The following is a 22,938-nucleotide window of genomic DNA, read 5'->3' as shown; positions in this document are numbered from 1 at the left end:
CAACTTCTTTATCCATTTTTCGCTTTCTGTGATATTGAAATTGTACCGTAAACGAGGATCTTGTAAACAGAGCCGTCCCAAACTTTGGGGTGGCTGTGTCTCTTTGATTTTAATTTCCCGAAGCTATACGACCATAAGTGGAAGTGCCCTAGGCTCTGTTGCTTTGTTTTTTAGATGTTTCAGGAAACACCATACACTTGTCCAGAGTGGCTGTTGGCAATTTACATCCCGCCCATCAGCATAACAAGGCTCCCAGTTCTCCATGGCCTGTCCTGCCTTTCTGGATTTTACACTTTTTTCAGATGGCCCTTTTGACCGGCGGGCAGTGAGACTTCATTGTAGTGCAGATTTCCTTTGCAAGCTTGCTTGGTTGGCCAAAAAGGGCGTATGCGTTTTTTCCTGAATATATTCAGGAAAAAACGCATACGCCCATTTTGGCCAAGTGCATCATTGTGGACGTTCTGCCTCTTTTCCTATGCTTTACATGCAATTCCAGTCTACCTCCTGAAATCGGTTTCCTGCAATTCTGCCCCGCTTTCAAGTCCTCTTGGCAGCCTTACTTCAATATATTTTTGGACGATAGCTGTCATTTATAACTCTGCAGGTTTGTGAATTACAGTGTCCCTGAGCTCCTTTCTTCAACTCGCTTTCTTGTGAGCTGGCCGCAACACCGCAGGATTGCTTCAGGCCCTAGTGTGGTTCCGGCATGGCACGCTGAGCCTTTGGTTAATTCCTCTTCCTGGTGGGAAATGAGAGTTAAATTTGCCCGTCCAGACACCTCCAGCTAGTCTCTCATTGGTTCTCCCTATTTCTGTACATTTTCCGCAGAAATTGCAAACTTGGCCAAACAAGAGGTTAAAGGCACTGACTCTCCAAGTGGGGAGAGTGTTAGTAAAGCGTCTGGAATGTTGCACCCGAGTACCAGGGGATGAAACCTGAGACACATTTGAACACGTTTCCCGATCACACGGTGGATCATACTCTGGTTTCCACATGCATGTTTTAGCTGAAGGAAGAATCCCTTAAACCTGGAGAGTTGAGACCCATGGAATGGGTACCATGCAATATGACTTCAAAGGGTCTGCATTTGCTCACCGAACCTCACCAATCCTATCACTGCTGCGTTTATGTCGCTGTACACACGCTTGATTCTCTTTCGGAGACATAGAAATCCATAGGTTTTAAGATTCTTACTAGGCAGGTATATTCTTAGGCGTTTAATATGGGGTGTTGAGTCCACTTGGTTGAGCAAGGAGTAGCTCTTGTCTATTACATATTTGGCTTATGGAATGGTATCTGTGCTAATTTCAATCTCTGGTTTTATGCAGCACCCCAACTCACCTTTCCCCTTAAGCAAGCATAAGTTGGTTTTCTACATTTGAGACCCTGTTCTGTTTTGTAATTCAGTTCCTGGGTAGCCAAGTTTACATTCCGTGTAGTAGTGATAACTTATGATGTTTCTTTTTCTGTGTGACTTATTTCACTTAGAATCATCGTACCTGAATCCACTCATTATGCTGCTATGGGCCTGATGACATAGATTTCATTGCTGAGTGATATTGCATTGTACGTAAGTACCACAACTTCTTTATCCATTTTTCACTTTCTGTGATATTGAAATTGTACCGTAAACGAGGTTCTTGTAAACAGAGCCGTCCCAAACTTTGGGGTGGCTGTGTCTTTTTGATTTTCATTTCCCTAAGCTATAGGACCATAAGTGGAAGTGCGCTAGGCTCTGTTGCTTTGTTTTTTAGATGTTTCAGGAAACACCATACACTTCTCCAGAGTGGCTGTTGGCAATTTACATCCCGCCCATCAGCATAACAAGGCTCCCAGTTCTCCATGGCCTGTCCTGCCTTTCTGGATTTTACACTCTTTTCAGATGGCCCTTTTGACCGGGGGGCAGTGAGACTTCATTGTAGTGCAGATTTCCTTTGCAAGCTTGCTTGGTTGGCCAAAAAGGGCGTATGCGTTTTTTCCTGAATATATTCAGGAAAAAACGCATACGCCCATTTTGGCCAAGTGCATCATTGTGGACGTTCTGCCTCTTTTCCTATGCTTTACATGCAATTCCAGTCTACCTCCTGAAATCGGTTTCCTGCAATTCTGCCCCGCTTTCAAGTCCTCTTGGCAGCCTTACTTCAATATATTTTTGGACGATAGCTGTCATTTATAACTCTGCAGGTTTGTGAATGACAGTGTCCCTGAGCTCCTTTCTTCAACTCGCTTTCTTGTGAGCTGGCCGCAACACCGCAGGATTGCTTCAGGCCCTAGTGTGGTTCCGGCATGGCACGCTGAGCCTTTGGTTAATTCCTCTTCCTGGTGGGAAATGAGAGTTAAATTTGCCCGTCCAGACACCTCCAGCTAGTCTCTCATTGGTTCTCCCTATTCCTGTACATTTTCCGCAGAAATTGCAAACTTGGCCAAACAAGAGGTTAAAGGCACTGACTCTCCAAGTGGGGAGAGTGTTAGTAAAGCGTCTGGAATGTTGCACCCGAGTACCAGGGGATGAAACCTGAGACACATTTGAACACGTTTCCCGATCACACGGTGGATCATACTCTGGGTTCCACATGCATGTTTTAGCTGAAGGAAGAATCCCTTAAACCTGGAGAGTTGAGACCCATGGAATGGGTACCATGCAATATGACTTCAAAGGGTCTGCATTTGCTCACCGAACCTCACCAATCCTATCACTGCTGCGTTTATATCGCTGTACACACGCTTGATTCTCTTTCGGAGACATAGAAATCCATAGGTTTTAAGATTCTTACTAGGCAGGTATATTCTTAGGCGTTTAATATGGGGTGTTGAGTCCACTTGGTTGAGCAAGGAGTAGCTCTTGTCTATTACATATTTGGCTTATGGAATGGTATCTGTGCTAATTTCAATCTCTGGTTTTATGCAGCACCCCAACTCACCTTTCCCCTTAAGCAAGCATAAGTTGGTTTTCTACATTTGAGACCCTGTTCTGTTTTGTAATTCAGTTCCTGGGTAGCCAAGTTTACATTCCGTGTAGTAGTGATAACTTATAATGTTTCTTTTTCTGTGTGACTTATTTCACTTAGAATCATCGTACCTGAATCCACTCATTATGCTGCTATGGGCCTGATGACATAGATTTCATTGCTGAGTGATATTGCATTGTACGTAAGTACCACAACTTCTTTATCCATTTTTCGCTTTCTGTGATATTGAAATTGTACCGTAAACGAGGTTCTTGTAAACAGAGCCGTCCCAAACTTTGGGGTGGCTGTGTCTTTTTGATTTTCATTTCCCTAAGCTATAGGACCATAAGTGGAAGTGCCCTAGGCTCTGTTGCTTTGTTTTTTAGATGTTTCAGGAAACACCATACACTTCTCCAGAGTGGCTGTTGGCAATTTACATCCCGCCCATCAGCATAACAAGGCTCCCAGATCTCCATGGCCTGTCCTGCCTTTCTGGATTTTACACTCTTTTCAGATGGCCCTTTTGACCGGGGGGCAGTGAGACTTCATTGTAGTGCAGATTTCCTTTGCAAGCTTGCTTGGTTGGCCAAAAAGGGCGTATGCGTTTTTTCCTAAATATATTCAGGAAAAAACGCATACGCCCATTTTGGCCAAGTGCATCATTGTGGACGTTCTGCCTCTTTTCCTATGCTTTACATGCAATTCCAGTCTACCTCCTGAAATCGGTTTCCTGCAATTCTGCCCCGCTTTCAAGTCCTCTTGGCAGCCTTACTTCAATATATTTTTGGACGATAGCTGTCATTTATAACTCTGCAGGTTTGTGAATGACAGTGCCCCTGAGCTCCTTTCTTCAACTCGCTTTCTTGTGAGCTGGCCGCAGCAAGACTGCATTGCTTCAGGCCCTAGTGTGGTTCCGGCATGGCACGCTGAGCCTTTGGTTAATTCCTCTTCCTGGTGGGAAATGAGACTTAAATTTGCCCGTCCAGACACCTCCAGCTAGTCTCTCATTGGTTCTCCCTATTCCTGTTCATTTTCCGCAGAAATTGCAAACTGGGCCAAACAAGAGGTTAAAGGCACTGACTCTCCAAGTGGGGAGAGTGTTCGTAAAGCGTTTGGAATGTTGCACCCGAGTACCAGGAGATGAAACCTGAGACACATTTGAACACGTTTCCCGATCACACGGTGGATCATACTCTGGGTTCCACATGCATGTTTTAGCTGAAGGAAGAATCCCTTAAACCTGGAGAGTTGAGACCCATGGAATGGGTACCATGCAATATGACTTCAAAGGGTCTGCATTTGCTCACCGAACCTCACCAATCCTATCACTGCTGCGTTTATGTCGCTGTACACACGCCTGATTCTCTTTCGGAGACATAGAAATCCATAGGTTTTAAGATGCTTACTAGGCAGGTATATTCTTAGGCGTTTAATATGGGGTGTTGAGTCCACTTGGTTGAGCAAGGAGTAGCTCTTGTCTATTACATATTTGGCTTATGGAATGGTATCTGTGCTAATTTCAATCTCTGGTTTTATGCAGCACCCCAACTCACCTTTCCCCTTAAGCAAGCATAAGTTGGTTTTCTACATTTGAGACCCTGTTCTGTTTTGTAATTCAGTTCCTGGGTAGCCAAGTTTATATTCCGTGTAGTAGTGATAACTTATGATGTTTCTTTTTCTGTGTGACTTATTTCACTTAGAATCATCGTACCTGAATCCACTCATTATGCTGCTATGGGCCTGATGACATAGATTTCATTGCTGAGTGATATTGCATTGTACGTAAGTACCACAACTTCTTTATCCATTTTTCGCTTTCTGTGATATTGAAATTGTACCGTAAACGAGGTTCTTGTAAACAGAGCCGTCCCAAACTTTGGGGTGGCTGTGTCTTTTTGATTTTAATTTCCCTAAGCTATAGGACCATAAGTGGAAGTGCCCTAGGCTCTGTTGCTTTGTTTTTTAGATGTTTCAGGAAACACCATACACTTCTCCAGAGTGGCTGTTGGCAATTTACATCCCGCCCATCAGCATAACAAGGCTCCCAGTTCTCCATGGCCTGTCCTGCCTTTCTGGATTTTACACTTTTTTCAGATGGCCCTTTTGACCGGCGGGCAGTGAGACTTCATTGTAGTGCAGATTTCCTTTGCAAGCTTGCTTGGTTGGCCAAAAAGGGCGTATGCGTTTTTTCCTGAATATATTCAGGTAAAAACGCATACGCCCATTTTGGCCAAGTGCATCATTGTGGACGTTCTGCCTCTTTTTCTATGCTTTACATGCAATTCCAGTCTACCTCCTGAAATCGGTTTCCTGCAATTCTGCCCCGCTTTCAAGTCCTCTTGGCAGCCTTACTTCAATATATTTTTGGACGATAGCTGTCATTTATAACTCTGCAGGTTTGTGAATGACAGTGTCCCTGAGCTCCTTTCTTCAACTCGCTTTCTTGTGAGCTGGCCGCAACACTGCAGGATTGCTTCAGGCCCAAGTGTGGTTCCGGCATGGCACGCTGAGCCTTTGGTTAATTCCTCTTCCTGGTGGGAAATGAGAGTTAAATTTGCCCGTCCAGACACCTCCAGCTAGTCTCTCATTGGTTCTCCCTATTCCTGTACATTTTCCGCAGAAATTGCAAACTTGGCCAAACAAGAGGTTAAAGGCACTGACTCTCCAAGTGGGGAGAGTGTTAGTAAAGCGTCTGGAATGTTGCACCCGAGTACCAGGGGATGAAACCTGAGACACATTTGAACACGTTTCCCGATCACACGGTGGATCATACTCTGGGTTCCACATGCATGTTTTAGCTGAAGGAAGAATACCTTAAACCTGGAGAGTTGAGACCCATGGAATGGGTACCATGCAATATGACTTCAAAGGGTCTGCATTTGCTCACCGAACCTCACCAATCCTATCACTGCTGCGTTTATGTCGCTGTACACACGCTTGATTCTCTTTCGGAGACATAGAAATCCATAGGTTTTAAGATTCTTACTAGGCAGGTATATTCTTAGGCGTTTAATATGGGGTGTTGAGTCCACTTGGTTGAGCAAGGAGTAGCTCTTGTCTATTACATATTTGGCTTATGGAACGGTATCTGTGCTAATTTCAATCTCTGGTTTTATGCAGCACCCCAACTCACCTTTCCCCTTAAGCAAGCATAAGTTGGTTTTCTACATTTGAGACCCTGTTCTGTTTTGTAATTCAGTTCCTGGGTAGCCAAGTTTACATTCCGTGTAGTAGTGATAACTTATGATGTTTCTTTTTCTGTGTGACTTATTTCACTTAGAATCATCGTACCTGAATCCACTCATTATGCTGCTATGGGCCTGATGACATAGATTTCATTGCTGAGTGATATTGCATTGTACGTAAGTACCACAACTTCTTTATCCATTTTTCGCTTTCTGTGATATTGAAATTGTACCGTAAACGAGGTTCTTGTAAACAGAGCCGTCCCAAACTTTGGGGTGGCTGTGTCTCTTTGATTTTAATTTCCCGAAGCTATACGACCATAAGTGGAAGTGCCCTAGGCTCTGTTGCTTTGTTTTTTAGATGTTTCAGGAAACACCATACACTTGTCCAGAGTGGCTGTTGGCAATTTACATCCCGCCCATCAGCATAACAAGGCTCCCAGTTCTCCATGGCCTGTCCTGCCTTTCTGGATTTTACACTTTTTTCAGATGGCCCTTTTGACCGGGGGGCAGTGAGACTTCATTGTAGTGCAGATTTCCTTTGCAAGCTTGCTTGGTTGGCCAAAAAGGGCGTATGCGTTTTTTCCTGAATATATTCAGGAAAAAACGCATACGCCCATTTTGGCCAAGTGCATCATTGTGGACGTTCTGCCTCTTTTCCTATGCTTTACATGCAATTCCAGTCTACCTCCTGAAATCGGTTTCCTGCAATTCTGCCCCGCTTTCAAGTCCTCTTGGCAGCCTTACTTCAATATATTTTTGGACGATAGCTGTCATTTATAACTCTGCAGGTTTGTGAATTACAGTGCCCCTGAGCTCCTTTCTTCAACTCGCTTTATTGTGAGCTGGCCGCAACACCGCAGGATTGCTTCAGGCCCTAGTGTGGTTCCGGCATGGCACGCTGAGCCTTTGGTTAATTCCTCTTCCTGGTGGGAAATGAGAGTTAAATTTGCCCGTCCAGACACCTCCAGCTAGTCTCTCATTGGTTCTCCCTATTCCTGTACATTTTCCGCAGAAATTGCAAACTTGGCCAAACAAGAGGTTAAAGGCACTGACTCTCCAAGTGGGGAGAGTGTTAGTAAAGCGTCTGGAATGTTGCACCCGAGTACCAGGGGATGAAACCTGAGACACATTTGAACACGTTTCCCGATCACATGGTGGATCATACTCTGGGTTCCACATGCATGTTTTAGCTGAAGGAAGAATCCCTTAAACCTGGAGAGTTGAGACCCATGGAATGGGTACCATGCAATATGACTTCAAAGAGTCTGCATTTGCTCACCGAACCTCACCAATCCTATCACTGCTGCGTTTATGTCGCTGTACACACGCCTGATTCTCTTTCGGAGACATAGAAATCCATAGGTTTTAAGATGCTTACTAGGCAGGTATATTCTTAGGCGTTTAATATGGGGTGTTGAGTCCACTTGGTTGAGCAAGGAGTAGCTCTTGTCTATTACATATTTGGCTTATGGAATGGTATCTGTGCTAATTTCAATCTCTGGTTTTATGCAGCACCCCAACTCACCTTTCCCCTTAAGCAAGCATAAGTTGGTTTTCTACATTTGAGACCCTGTTCTGTTTTGTAATTCAGTTCCTGGGTAGCCAAGTTTATATTCCGTGTAGTAGTGATAACTTATGATGTTTCTTTTTCTGTGTGACTTATTTCACTTAGAATCATCGTACCTGAATCCACTCATTATGCTGCTATGGGCCTGATGACATAGATTTCATTGCTGAGTGATATTGCATTGTACGTAAGTACCACAACTTCTTTATCCATTTTTCGCTTTCTGTGATATTGAAATTGTACCGTAAACGAGGTTCTTGTAAACAGAGCCGTCCCAAACTTTGGGGTGGCTGTGTCTTTTTGATTTTCATTTCCCTAAGCTATAGGACCATAAGTGGAAGTGCCCTAGGCTCTGTTGCTTTGTTTTTTAGATGTTTCAGGAAACACCATACACTTCTCCAGAGTGGCTGTTGGCAATTTACATCCCGCCCATCAGCATAACAAGGCTCCCAGTTCTCCATGGCCTGTCCTGCCTTTCTGGATTTTACACTTTTTTCAGATGGCCCTTTTGACCGGCGGGCAGTGAGACTTCATTGTAGTGCAGATTTCCTTTGCAAGCTTGCTTGGTTGGCCAAAAAGGGCGTATGCGTTTTTTCCTGAATATATTCAGGTAAAAACGCATACGCCCATTTTGGCCAAGTGCATCATTGTGGACGTTCTGCCTCTTTTCCTATGCTTTACATGCAATTCCAGTCTACCTCCTGAAATCGGTTTCCTGCAATTCTGCCCCGCTTTCAAGTCCTCTTGGCAGCCTTACTTCAATATATTTTTGGACGATAGCTGTCATTTATAACTCTGCAGGTTTGTGAATGACAGTGTCCCTGAGCTCCTTTCTTCAACTCGCTTTCTTGTGAGCTGGCCGCAACACTGCAGGATTGCTTCAGGCCCAAGTGTGGTTCCGGCATGGCACGCTGAGCCTTTGGTTAATTCCTCTTCCTGGTGGGAAATGAGAGTTAAATTTGCCCGTCCAGACACCTCCAGCTAGTCTCTCATTGGTTCTCCCTATTCCTGTACATTTTCCGCAGAAATTGCAAACTTGGCCAAACAAGAGGTTAAAGGCACTGACTCTCCAAGTGGGGAGAGTGTTAGTAAAGCGTCTGGAATGTTGCACCCGAGTACCAGGGGATGAAACCTGAGACACATTTGAACACGTTTCCCGATCACACGGTGGATCATACTCTGGGTTCCACATGCATGTTTTAGCTGAAGGAAGAATCCCTTAAACCTGGAGAGTTGAGACCCATGGAATGGGTACCATGCAATATGACTTCAAAGGGTCTGCATTTGCTCACCGAACCTCACCAATCCTATCACTGCTGCGTTTATGTCGCTGTACACACGCTTGATTCTCTTTCGGAGACATAGAAATCCATAGGTTTTAAGATTCTTACTAGGCAGGTATATTCTTAGGCGTTTAATATGGGGTGTTGAGTCCACTTGGTTGAGCAAGGAGTAGCTCTTGTCTATTACATATTTGGCTTATGGAACGGTATCTGTGCTAATTTCAATCTCTGGTTTTATGCAGCACCCCAACTCACCTTTCCCCTTAAGCAAGCATAAGTTGGTTTTCTACATTTGAGACCCTGTTCTGTTTTGTAATTCAGTTCCTGGGTAGCCAAGTTTACATTCCGTGTAGTAGTGATAACTTATGATGTTTCTTTTTCTGTGTGACTTATTTCACTTAGAATCATCGTACCTGAATCCACTCATTATGCTGCTATGGGCCTGATGACATAGATTTCATTGCTGAGTGATATTGCATTGTACGTAAGTACCACAACTTCTTTATCCATTTTTCACTTTCTGTGATATTGAAATTGTACCGTAAACGAGGTTCTTGTAAACAGAGCCATCCCAAACTTTGGGGTGGCTGTGTCTTTTTGATTTTAATTTCCCTAAGCTATAGGACCATAATTGGAAGTGCCCTAGGCTCTGTTGCTTTGTTTTTTAGATGTTTCAGGAAACACCATACACTTCTCCAGAGTGGCTGTTGGCAATTTACATCCCGCCCATCAGCATAACAAGGCTCCCAGTTCTCCATGGCCTGTCCTGCCTTTCTGGATTTTACACTCTTTTCAGATGGCCCTTTTGACCGGGGGGCAGTGAGACTTCATTGTAGTGCAGATTTCCTTTGCAAGCTTGCTTGGTTGGCCAAAAAGGGCGTATGCGTTTTTTCCTGAATATATTCAGGAAAAAACGCATACGCCCATTTTGGCCAAGTGCATCATTGTGGACGTTCTGCCTCTTTTCCTATGCTTTACATGCAATTCCAGTCTACCTCCTGAAATCGGTTTCCTGCAATTCTGCCCCACTTTCAAGTCCTCTTGGCAGCCTTACTTCAATATATTTTTGGACGATAGCTGTCATTTATAACTCTGCAGGTTTGTGAATGACAGTGCCCCTGAGCTCCTTTCTTCAACTCGCTTTCTTGTGAGCTGGCCGCAACACCGCAGGATTGCTTCAGGCCCTAGTGTGGTTCCGGCATGGCACGCTGAGCCTTTGGTTAATTCCTCTTCCTGGTGGGAAATGAGAGTTAAATTTGCCCGTCCAGACACCTCCAGCTAGTCTCTCATTGGTTCTCCGTATTCCTGTTCATTTTCCGCAGAAATTGCAAACTTGGCCAAACAAGAGGTTAAAGGCACTGACTCTCCAAGTGGGGAGAGTGTTAGTAAAGCGTCTGGAATGTTGCACCCGAGTACCAGGGGATGAAACCTGAGACACATTTGAACACGTTTCCCGATCACACGGTGGATCATACTCTGGGTTCCACATGCATGTTTTAGCTGAAGGAAGAATCCCTTAAACCTGGAGAGTTGAGACCCATGGAATGGGTACCATGCAATATGACTTCAAAGGGTCTGCATTTGCTCACCGAACCTCACCAATCCTATCACTGCTGCGTTTATGTCGCTGTACACACGCTTGATTCTCTTTCGGAGACATAGAAATCCATAGGTTTTAAGATGCTTACTAGGCAGGTATATTCTTAGGCGTTTAATATGGGGTGTTGAGTCCACTTGGTTGAGCAAGGAGTAGCTCTTGTCTATTACATATTTGGCTTATGGAATGGTATCTGTGCTAATTTCAATCTCTGGTTTTATGCAGCACCCCAACTCACCTTTCCCCTTAAGCAAGCATAAGTTGGTTTTCTACATTTGAGACCCTGTTCTGTTTTGTAATTCAGTTCCTGGGTAGCCAAGTTTACATTCCGTGTAGTAGTGATAACTTATGATGTTTCTTTTTCTGTGTGACTTATTTCACTTAGAATCATCGTACCTGAATCCACTCATTATGCTGCTATGGGCCTGATGACATAGATTTCATTGCTGAGTGATATTGCATTGTACGTAAGTACCACAACTTCTTTATCCATTTTTCGCTTTCTGTGATATTGAAATTGTACCGTAAACGAGGTTCTTGTAAACAGAGCCGTCCCAAACTTTGGGGTGGCTGTGTCTTTTTGATTTTCATTTCCCTAAGCTATAGGAACATAAGTGGAAGTGCCCTAGGCTCTGTTGCTTTGTTTTTTAGATGTTTCAGGAAACACCATACACTTCTCCAGAGTGGCTGTTGGGAATTTACATCCCGCCCATCAGCATAACAAGGCTCCCAGTTCTCCATGGCCTGTCCTGCCTTTCTGGATTTTACACTTTTTTCAGATGGCCCTTTTGACCGGCGGGCAGTGAGACTTCATTGTAGTGCAGATTTCCTTTGCAAGCTTGCTTGGTTGGCCAAAAAGGGCGTATGCGTTTTTTCCTGAATATATTCAGGAAAAAACGCATACGCCCATTTTGGCCAAGTGCATCATTGTGGACGTTCTGCCTCTTTTCCTATGCTTTACATGCAATTCCAGTCTACCTCCTGAAATCGGTTTCCTGCAATTCTGCCCCGCTTTCAAGTCCTCTTGGCAGCCTTACTTCAATATATTTTTGGACGATAGCTGTCATTTATAACTCTGCAGGTTTGTGAATGACAGTGTCCCTGAGCTCCTTTCTTCAACTCGCTTTCTTGTGAGCTGGCCGCAACACCGCAGGATTGCTTCAGGCCCTAGTGTGGTTCCGGCATGGCACGCTGAGCCTTTGGTTAATTCCTCTTCCTGGTGGGAAATGAGAGTTAAATTTGCCCGTCCAGACACCTCCAGCTAGTCTCTCATTGGTTCTCCCTATTCCTGTACATTTTCCGCAGAAATTGCAAACTTGGCCAAAGAAGAGTTTAAAGGCACTGACTCTCCAAGTGGGGAGAGTGTTAGTAAAGCGTCTGGAATGTTGCACCCGAGTACCAGGGGATGAAACCTGAGACACATTTGAACACGTTTCCCGATCACACGGTGGATCATACTCTGGGTTCCACATGCATGTTTTAGCTGAAGGAAGAATCCCTTAAACCTGGAGAGTTGAGACCCATGGAATGGGTACCATGCAATATGACTTCAAAGGGTCTGCATTTGCTCATCGAACCTCACCAATCCTATCACTGCTGCGTTTATGTCGCTGTACACACGCTTGATTCTCTTTGGGAGACATAGAAATCCATAGGTTTTAAGATGCTTACTAGGCAGGTATATTCTTAGGCGTTTAATATGGGGTGTAGTGTCCACTTGGTTGAGCAAGGTGTAGCTCTTGTCTATTACATATTTGGCTTATGGAATGGTATCTGTGCTAATTTCAATCTCTGGTTTTATGCAGCACCCCAACTCACCTTTCCCCTTAAGCAAGCATAAGTTGGTTTTCTACATTTGAGACCCTGTTCTGTTTTGTAATTCAGTTCCTGGGTAGCCAAGTTTACATTCCGTGTAGTAGTGATAACTTATGATGTTTCTTTTTCTGTGTGACTTATTTCACTTAGAATCATCGTACCTGAATCCACTCATTATGCTGCTATGGGCCTGATGACATAGATTTCATTGCTGAGTGATATTGCATTGTACGTAAGTACCACAACTTCTTTATCCATTTTTCACTTTCTGTGATATTGAAATTGTACCGTAAACGAGGTTCTTGTAAACAGAGCCGTCCCAAACTTTGGGGTGGCTGTGTCTTTTTGATTTTAATTTCCCTAAGCTATAGGACCATAAGTGGAAGTGCCCTAGGCTCTGTTGCTTTGTTTTTTAGATGTTTCAGGAAACACCATACACTTCTCCAGAGTGGCTGTTGGCAATTTACATCCCGCCCATCAGCATAACAAGGCTCCCAGTTCTCCATGGCCTGTCCTGCCTTTCTGGATTTTACACTCTTTTCAGATGGCCCTTTTGACCGGGGGGCAGTGAGACTTCATTGTAGTGCAGATTTCCTTTGCAAGCTTGCTTGGTTGGCCAAAAAGGGCGTATGCCTTTTTTGCTGAATATATTCAGGAAAAAACGCATACGCCCATTTTGGCCAAGTGCATCATTGTGGACGTTCTGCCTCTTTTCCTATGCTTTACATGCAATTCCAGTCTACCTCCTGAAATCGGTTTCCTGCAATTCTGCCCCGCTTTCAAGTCCTCTTGGCAGCCTTACTTCAATATATTTTTGGACGATAGCTGTCATTTATAACTCTGCAGGTTTGTGAATGACAGTGTCCCTGAGCTCCTTTCTTCAACTCGCTTTCTTGTGAGCTGGCCGCAGCAAGACTGCATTGCTTCAGGCCCTAGTGTGGTTCCGGCATGGCACGCTGAGCCTTTGGTTAATTCCTCTTCCTGGTGGGAAATGAGAGTTAAGTTTGCCCGTCCAGACACCTCCAGCTAGTCTCTCATTGGTTCTCCCTATTCCTGTTCATTTTCCGCAGAAATTGCAAACTGGGCCAAACAAGAGGTTAAAGGCACTGACTCTCCAAGTGGGGAGAGTGTTAGTAAAGCGTCTGGAATGTTGCACCCGAGTACCAGGGGATGAAACCTGAGACACATTTGAACACGTTTCCCGATCACACGGTGGATCATACTCTGGGTTCCACATGCATGTTTTAGCTGAAGGAAGAATCCCTTAAACCTGGAGAGTTGAGACCCATGGAATGGGTACCATGCAATATGACTTCTAAGGGTCTGCATTTGCTCACCGAACCTCACCAATCCTATCACTGCTGCGTTTATGTCGCTGTACACACGCTTGATTCTCTTTTGGAGACATAGAAATCCATAGGTTTTAAGATTCTTACTAGGCAGGTATATTCTTAGGCGTTTAATATGGGGTGTTGAGTCCACTTGGTTGAGCAAGGAGTAGCTCTTGTCTATTACATATTTGGCTTATGGAATGGTATCTGTGCTAATTTCAATCTCTGGTTTTATGCAGCACCCCAACTCACCTTTCCCCTTAAGCAAGCATAAGTTGGTTTTCTACATTTGAGACCCTGTTCTGTTTTGTAATTCAGTTCCTGGGTAGCCAAGTTTACATTCCGTGTAGTAGTGATAACTTATGATGTTTCTTTTTCTGTGTGACTTATTTCACTTAGAATCATCGTACCTGAATCCACTCATTATGCTGCTATGGGCCTGATGACATAGATTTCATTGCTGAGTGATATTGCATTGTACGTAAGTACCACAACTTCTTTATCCATTTTTCGCTTTCTGTGATATTGAAATTGTACCGTAAACGAGGTTCTTGTAAACAGAGCCGTCCCAAACTTTGGGGTGGCTGTGTCTTTTTGATTTTCATTTCCCTAAGCTATAGGACCATAAGTGGAAGTGCCCTAGGCTCTGTTGCTTTGTTTTTTAGATGTTTCAGGAAACACCATACACTTCTCCAGAGTGGCTGTTGGCAATTTACATCCCGCCCATCAGCATAACAAGGCTCCCAGTTCTCCATGGCCTGTCCTGCCTTTCTGGATTTTACACTCTTTTCAGATGGCCCTTTTGACCGGGGGGCAGTGAGACTTCATTGTAGTGCAGATTTCCTTTGCAAGCTTGCTTGGTTGGCCAAAAAGGGCGTATGCGTTTTTTCCTGAATATATTCAGGAAAAAACGCATACGCCCATTTTGGCCAAGTGCATCATTGTGGACGTTCTGCCTCTTTTCCTATGCTTTACATGCAATTCCAGTCTACCTCCTGAAATCGGTTTCCTGCAATTCTGCCCCGCTTTCAAGTCCTCTTGGCAGCCTTACTTCAATATATTTTTGGACGATAGCTGTCATTTATAACTCTGCAGGTTTGTGAATGACAGTGCCCCTGAGCTCCTTTCTTCAACTCGCTTTCTTGTGAGCTGGCCGCAGCAAGACTGCATTGCTTCAGGCCCTAGTGTGGTTCCGGCATGGCACGCTGAGCCTTTGGTTAATTCCTCTTCCTGGTGGGAAATGAGAGTTAAGTTTGCCCGTCCAGACACCTCCAGCTAGTCTCTCATTAGTTCTCCCTATTCCTGTACATTTTCCGCAGAAATTGCAAACTTGGCCAAACAAGAGGTTAAAGGCACTGACTCTCCAAGTGGGGAGAGTGTTAGTAAAGCGTCTGGAATGTTGCACCCGAGTACCAGGGGATGAAACCTGAGACACATTTGAACACGTTTCCCGATCACACGGTGGATCATACTCTGGGTTCCACATGCATGTTTTAGCTGAAGGAAGAATCCCTTAAACCTGGAGAGTTGAGACCCATGGAATGGGTACCATGCAATATGACTTCAAAGGGTCTGCATTTGCTCACCGAACCTCACCAATCCTATCACTGCTGCGTTTATGTCGCTGTACACACGCTTGATTCTCTTTCGGAGACATAGAAATCCATAGGTTTTAAGATTCTTACTAGGCAGGTATATTCTTAGGCGTTTAATATGGGGTGTTGAGTCCACTTGGTTGAGCAAGGAGTAGCTCTTGTCTATTACATATTTGGCTTATGGAATGGTATCTGTGCTAATTTCAATCTCTGGTTTTATGCAGCACCCCAACTCACCTTTCCCCTTAAGCAAGCATAAGTTGGTTTTCTACATTTGAGACCCTGTTCTGTTTTGTAATTCAGTTCCTGGGTAGCCAAGTTTACATTCCGTGTAGTAGTGATAACTTATGATGTTTCTTTTTCTGTGTGACTTATTTCACTTAGAATCATCGTACCTGAATCCACTCATTATGCTGCTATGGGCCTGATGACATAGATTTCATTGCTGAGTGATATTGCATTGTACGTAAGTACCACAACTTCTTTATCCATTTTTCACTTTCTGTGATATTGAAATTGTACCGTAAACGAGGTTCTTGTAAACAGAGCCGTCCCAAACTTTGGGGTGGCTGTGTCTTTTTGATTTTAATTTCCCTAAGCTATAGGACCATAAGTGGAAGTGCCCTAGGCTCTGTTGCTTTGTTTTTTAGATGTTTCAGGAAACACCATACACTTCTCCAGAGTGGCTGTTGGCAATTTACACCCGCCCATCAGCATAACAAGGCTCCCAGTTCTCCATGGCCTGTCCTGCCTTTCTGGATTTTACACTCTTTTCAGATGGCCCTTTTGACCGGGGGGCAGTGAGACTTCATTGTAGTGCAGATTTCCTTTGCAAGCTTGCTTGGTTGGCCAAAAAGGGCGTATGCCTTTTTTGCTGAATATATTCAGGAAAAAACGCATACGCCCATTTTGGCCAAGTGCATCATTGTGGACGTTCTGCCTCTTTTCCTATGCTTTACATGCAATTCCAGTCTACCTCCTGAAATCGGTTTCCTGCAATTCTGCCCCGCTTTCAAGTCCTCTTGGCAGCCTTACTTCAATATATTTTTGGACGATAGCTGTCATTTATAACTCTGCAGGTTTGTGAATGACAGTGTCCCTGAGCTCCTTTCTTCAACTCGCTTTCTTGTGAGCTGGCCGCAGCAAGACTGCATTGCTTCGGGCCCTAGTGTGGTTCCGGCATGGCACGCTGAGCCTTTGGTTAATTCCTCTTCCTGGTGGGAAATGAGAGTTAAGTTTGCCCGTCCAGACACCTCCAGCTAGTCTCTCATTGGTTCTCCCTATTCCTGTTCATTTTCCGCAGAAATTGCAAACTGGGCCAAACAAGAGGTTAAAGGCACTGACTCTCCAAGTGGGGAGAGTGTTAGTAAAGCGTCTGGAATGTTGCACCCGAGTACCAGGGGATGAAACCTGAGACACATTTGAACACGTTTCCCGATCACACGGTGGATCATACTCTGGGTTCCACATGCATGTTTTAGCTGAAGGAAGAATCCCTTAAACCTGGAGAGTTGAGACCCATGGAATGGGTACCATGCAATATGACTTCTAAGGGTCTGCATTTGCTCACCGAACCTCACCAATCCTATCACTGCTGCGTTTATGTCGCTGTACACACGCTTGATTCTCTTTTGGAGACATAGAAATCCATAGGTTTTAAGATTCTTACTAGGCAGGTATATTCTTAGGCGTTTAATATGGGGTGTTGAGTCCACTTGGTTGAGCAAGGAGTAGCTCTTGTCTATTACATATTTGGCTTATGGAATGGTATCTGTGCTAATTTCAATCTCTGGTTTTATGCAGCACCCCAACTCACCTTTCCCCTTAAGCAAGCATAAGTTGGTTTTCTACATTTGAGACCCTGTTCTGTTTTGTAATTCAGTTCCTGGGTAGCCAAGTTTACATTCCGTGTAGTAGTGATAACTTATGATGTTTCTTTTTCTGTGTGACTTATTTCACTTAGAATCATCGTACCTGAATCCACTCATTATGCTGCTATGGGCCTGATGACATAGATTTCATTGCTGAGTGATATTGCATTGTACGTAAGTACCACAACTTCTTTATCCATTTTTCGCTTTCTGTGATATTGAAATTGTACCGTAAACGAGGTTCTTGTAAACAGAGCCGTCCCAAACTTTGGGGTGGCTGTGTCTTTTTGATTTTCATTTCCCTAAGCTATAGGACCATAAGTGGAAGTGCCCTAGGCTCTGTTGCTTTGTTTTTTAGATGTTTCAGGAAACACCATACACTTCTCCAGAGTGGCTGTTGGCAATTTACATCCCGCCCATCAGCATAACAAGGCTCCCAGTTCTCCATGGCCTGTCCTGCCTTTCTGGATTTTACACTCTTTTCAGATGGCCCTTTTGACCGGGGGGCAGTGAGACTTCATTGTAGTGCAGATTTCCTTTGCAAGCTTGCTTGGTTGGCCAAAAAGGGCGTATGCGTTTTTTCCTGAATATATTCAGGAAAAAACGCATACGCCCATTTTGGCCAAGTGCATCATTGTGGACGTTCTGCCTCTTTTCCTATGCTTTACATGCAATTCCAGTCTACCTCCTGAAATCGGTTTCCTGCAATTCTGCCCCGCTTTCAAGTCCTCTTGGCAGCCTTACTTCAATATATTTTTGGACGATAGCTGTCATTTATAACTCTGCAGGTTTGTGAATGACAGTGCCCCTGAGCTCCTTTCTTCAACTCGCTTTCTTGTGAGCTGGCCGCAGCAAGACTGCATTGCTTCAGGCCCTAGTGTGGTTCCGGCATGGCACGCTGAGCCTTTGGTTAATTCCTCTTCCTGGTGGGAAATGAGAGTTAAGTTTGCCCGTCCAGACACCTCCAGCTAGTCTCTCATTAGTTCTCCCTATTCCTGTACATTTTCCGCAGAAATTGCAAACTTGGCCAAACAAGAGGTTAAAGGCACTGACTCTCCAAGTGGGGAGAGTGTTAGTAAAGCGTCTGGAATGTTGCACCCGAGTACCAGGGGATGAAACCTGAGACACATTTGAACACGTTTCCCGATCACACGGTGGATCATACTCTGGGTTCCACATGCATGTTTTAGCTGAAGGAAGAATCCCTTAAACCTGGAGAGTTGAGACCCATGGAATGGGTACCATGCAATATGACTTCAAAGGGTCTGCATTTGCTCACCGAACCTCACCAATCCTATCACTGCTGCGTTTATGTCGCTGTACACACGCTTGATTCTCTTTCGGAGACATAGAAATCCATAGGTTTTAAGATTCTTACTAGGCAGGTATATTCTTAGGCGTTTAATATGGGGTGTTGAGTCCACTTGGTTGAGCAAGGAGTAGCTCTTGTCTATTACATATTTGGCTTATGGAATGGTATCTGTGCTAATTTCAATCTCTGGTTTTATGCAGCACCCCAACTCACCTTTCCCCTTAAGCAAGCATAAGTTGGTTTTCTACATTTGAGACCCTGTTCTGTTTTGTAATTCAGTTCCTGGGTAGCCAAGTTTACATTCCGTGTAGTAGTGATAACTTATGATGTTTCTTTTTCTGTGTGACTTATTTCACTTAGAATCATCGTACCTGAATCCACTCATTATGCTGCTATGGGCCTGATGACATAGATTTCATTGCTGAGTGATATTGCATTGTACGTAAGTACCACAACTTCTTTATCCATTTTTCGCTTTCTGTGATATTGAAATTGTACCGTAAACGAGGTTCTTGTAAACAGAGCCGTCCCAAACTTTGGGGTGGCTGTGTCTTTTTGATTTTCATTTCCCTAAGCTATAGGACCATAAGTGGAAGTGCCCTAGGCTCTGTTGCTTTGTTTTTTAGATGTTTCAGGAAACACCATACACTTCTCCAGAGTGGCTGTTGGCAATTTACATCCCGCCCATCAGCATAACAAGGCTCCCAGTTCTCCATGGCCTGTCCTGCCTTTCTGGATTTTACACTCTTTTCAGATGGCCCTTTTGACCGGGGGGCAGTGAGACTTCATTGTAGTGCAGATTTCCTTTGCAAGCTTGCTTGGTTGGCCAAAAAGGGCGTATGCGTTTTTTCCTGAATATATTCAGGAAAAAACGCATACGCCCATTTTGGCCAAGTGCATCATTGTGGACGTTCTGCCTCTTTTCCTATGCTTTACATGCAATTCCAGTCTACCTCCTGAAATCGGTTTCCTGCAATTCTGCCCCGCTTTCAAGTCCTCTTGGCAGCCTTACTTCAATATATTTTTGGACGATAGCTGTCATTTATAACTCTGCAGGTTTGTGAATGACAGTGCCCCTGAGCTCCTTTCTTCAACTCGCTTTCTTGTGAGCTGGCCGCAGCAAGACTGCATTGCTTCAGGCCCTAGTGTGGTTCCGGCATGGCACGCTGAGCCTTTGGTTAATTCCTCTTCCTGGTGGGAAATGAGAGTTAAGTTTGCCCGTCCAGACACCTCCAGCTAGTCTCTCATTAGTTCTCCCTATTCCTGTACATTTTCCGCAGAAATTGCAAACTTGGCCAAACAAGAGGTTAAAGGCACTGACTCTCCAAGTGGGGAGAGTGTTAGTAAAGCGTCTGGAATGTTGCACCCGAGTACCAGGGGATGAAACCTGAGACACATTTGAACACGTTTCCCGATCACACGGTGGATCATACTCTGGGTTCCACATGCATGTTTTAGCTGAAGGAAGAATCCCTTAAACCTGGAGAGTTGAGACCCATGGAATGGGTACCATGCAATATGACTTCAAAGGGTCTGCATTTGCTCACCGAACCTCACCAATCCTATCACTGCTGCGTTTATGTCGCTGTACACACGCTTGATTCTCTTTCGGAGACATAGAAATCCATAGGTTTTAAGATTCTTACTAGGCAGGTATATTCTTAGGCGTTTAATATGGGGTGTTGAGTCCACTTGGTTGAGCAAGGAGTAGCTCTTGTCTATTACATATTTGGCTTATGGAATGGTATCTGTGCTAATTTCAATCTCTGGTTTTATGCAGCACCCCAACTCACCTTTCCCCTTAAGCAAGCATAAGTTGGTTTTCTACATTTGAGACCCTGTTCTGTTTTGTAATTCAGTTCCTGGGTAGCCAAGTTTACATTCCGTGTAGTAGTGATAACTTATGATGTTTCTTTTTCTGTGTGACTTATTTCACTTAGAATCATCGTACCTGAATCCACTCATTATGCTGCTATGGGCCTGATGACATAGATTTCATTGCTGAGTGATATTGCATTGTACGTAAGTACCACAACTTCTTTATCCATTTTTCACTTTCTGTGATATTGAAATTGTACCGTAAACGAGGTTCTTGTAAACAGAGCCATCCCAAACTTTGGGGTGGCTGTGTCTTTTTGATTTTCATTTCCCTAAGCTATAGGACCATAAGTGGAAGTGCCCTAGGCTCTGTTGCTTTGTTTTTTAGATGTTTCAGGAAACACCATACACTTCTCCAGAGTGGCTGTTGGCAATTTACATCCCGCCCATCAGCATAACAAGGCTCCCAGTTCTCCATGGCCTGTCCTGCCTTTCTGGATTTTACACTTTTTTCAGATGGCCCTTTTGACCGGCGGGCAGTGAGACTTCATTGTAGTGCAGATTTCCTTTGCAAGCTTGCTTGGTTGGCCAAAAAGGGCGTATGCGTTTTTTCCTGAATATATTCAGGAAAAAACGCATACGCCCATTTTGGCCAAGTGCATCATTGTGGACGTTCTGCCTCTTTTCCTATGCTTTACATGCAATTCCAGTCTACCTCCTGAAATCGGTTTCCTGCAATTCTGCCCCGCTTTCAAGTCCTCTTGGCAGCCTTACTTCAATATATTTTTGGACGATAGCTGTCATTTATAACTCTGCAGGTTTGTGAATTACAGTGCCCCTGAGCTCCTTTCTTCAACTCGCTTTCTTGTGAGCTGGCCGCAACACCGCAGGATTGCTTCAGGCCCTAGTGTGGTTCCGGCATGGCACGCTGAGCCTTTGGTTAATTCCTCTTCCTGGTGGGAAATGAGAGTTAAATTTGCCCGTCCAGACACCTCCAGCTAGTCTCTCATTGGTTCTCCCTATTCCTGTTCATTTTCCGCAGAAATTGCAAACTGGGCCAAACAAGAGGTTAAAGGCACTGACTCTCCAAGTGGGGAGAGTGTTAGTAAAGCGTCTGGAATGTTGCACCCGAGTACCAGGAGATGAAACCTGAGACACATTTGAACACGTTTCCCGATCACACGGTGGATCATACTCTGGGTTCCACATGCATGTTTTAGCTGAAGGAAGAATCCCTTAAACCTGGAGAGTTGAGACCCATGGAATGGGTACCATGCAATATGACTTCAAAGGGTCTGCATTTGCTCACCGAACCTCACCAATCCTATCACTGCTGCGTTTATGTCGCTGTACACACGCTTGATTCTCTTTCGGAGACATAGAAATCCATAGGTTTTAAGATGCTTACTAGGCAGGTATATTCTTAGGCGTTTAATATGGGGTGTTGAGTCCACTTGGTTGAGCAAGGAGTAGCTCTTGTCTATTACATATTTGGCTTATGGAATGGTATCTGTGCTAATTTCAATCTCTGGTTTTATGCAGCACCCCAACTCACCTTTCCCCTTAAGCAAGCATAAGTTGGTTTTCTACATTTGAGACCCTGTTCTGTTTTGTAATTCAGTTCCTGGGTAGCCAAGTTTACATTCCGTGTAGTAGTGATAACTTATGATGTTTCTTTTTCTGTGTGACTTATTTCACTTAGAATCATCGTACCTGAATCCACTCATTATGCTGCTATGGGGCTGATGACATAGATTTCATTGCTGAGTGATATTGCATAGTACGTAAGTTCCACAACTTCTTTATCCATTTTTCACTTTCTGTGATATTGAAATTGTACCGTAAACGAGGTTCTTGTAAACAGAGCCATCCCAAATTTTGAGGTGGCTGTGTCTTTTTGATTTAAATTTCCCTAAGCTATAGGACCATAAGTGGAAGTGCCCTAGGCTCTGTTGCTTTGTTTTTTAGATGTTTCAGGAAACACCATACACTTCTCCAGAGTGGCTGTTGGCAATTTACATCCCACCCATCAGCATAACAAGGCTCCCAGTTCTCCATGGCCTGTCCTGCCTTTCTGGATTTTACACTTTTTTCAGATGGCCCTTTTGACCGGCGGGCAGTGAGACTTCATTGTAGTGCAGATTTCCTTTGCAAGCTTGCTTGGTTGGCCAAAAAGGGCGTATGCGTTTTTTCCTGAATATATTCAGGAAAAAACGCATACGCCCATTTTGGCCAAGTGCATCATTGTGGACGTTCTGCCTCTTTTCCTATGCTTTACATGCAATTCCAGTCTACCTCCTGAAATCGGTTTCCTGCAATTCTGCCCCGCTTTCAAGTCCTCTTGGCAGCCTTACTTCAATATATTTTTGGACGATAGCTGTCATTTATAACTCTGCAGGTTTGTGAATTACAGTGCCCCTGAGCTCCTTTCTTCAACTCGCTTTCTTGTGAGCTGGCCGCAGCAAGACTGCATTGCTTCAGGCCCTAGTGTGGTTCCGGCATGGCACGCTGAGCCTTTGGTTAATTCCTCTTCCTGGTGGGAAATGAGAGTTAAATTTGCCCGTCCAGAAACCTCCAGCTAGTCTCTCATTGGTTCTCCCTATTCCTGTTCAT

This window comes from Globicephala melas, chromosome 5 (genome assembly GCF_963455315.2).
Source record: "Globicephala melas chromosome 5, mGloMel1.2, whole genome shotgun sequence".
In the NCBI taxonomy this organism is placed as follows: Eukaryota; Metazoa; Chordata; class Mammalia; order Artiodactyla; family Delphinidae; genus Globicephala; species Globicephala melas.
Note: the sequence above shows the minus strand (reverse complement) of the source record.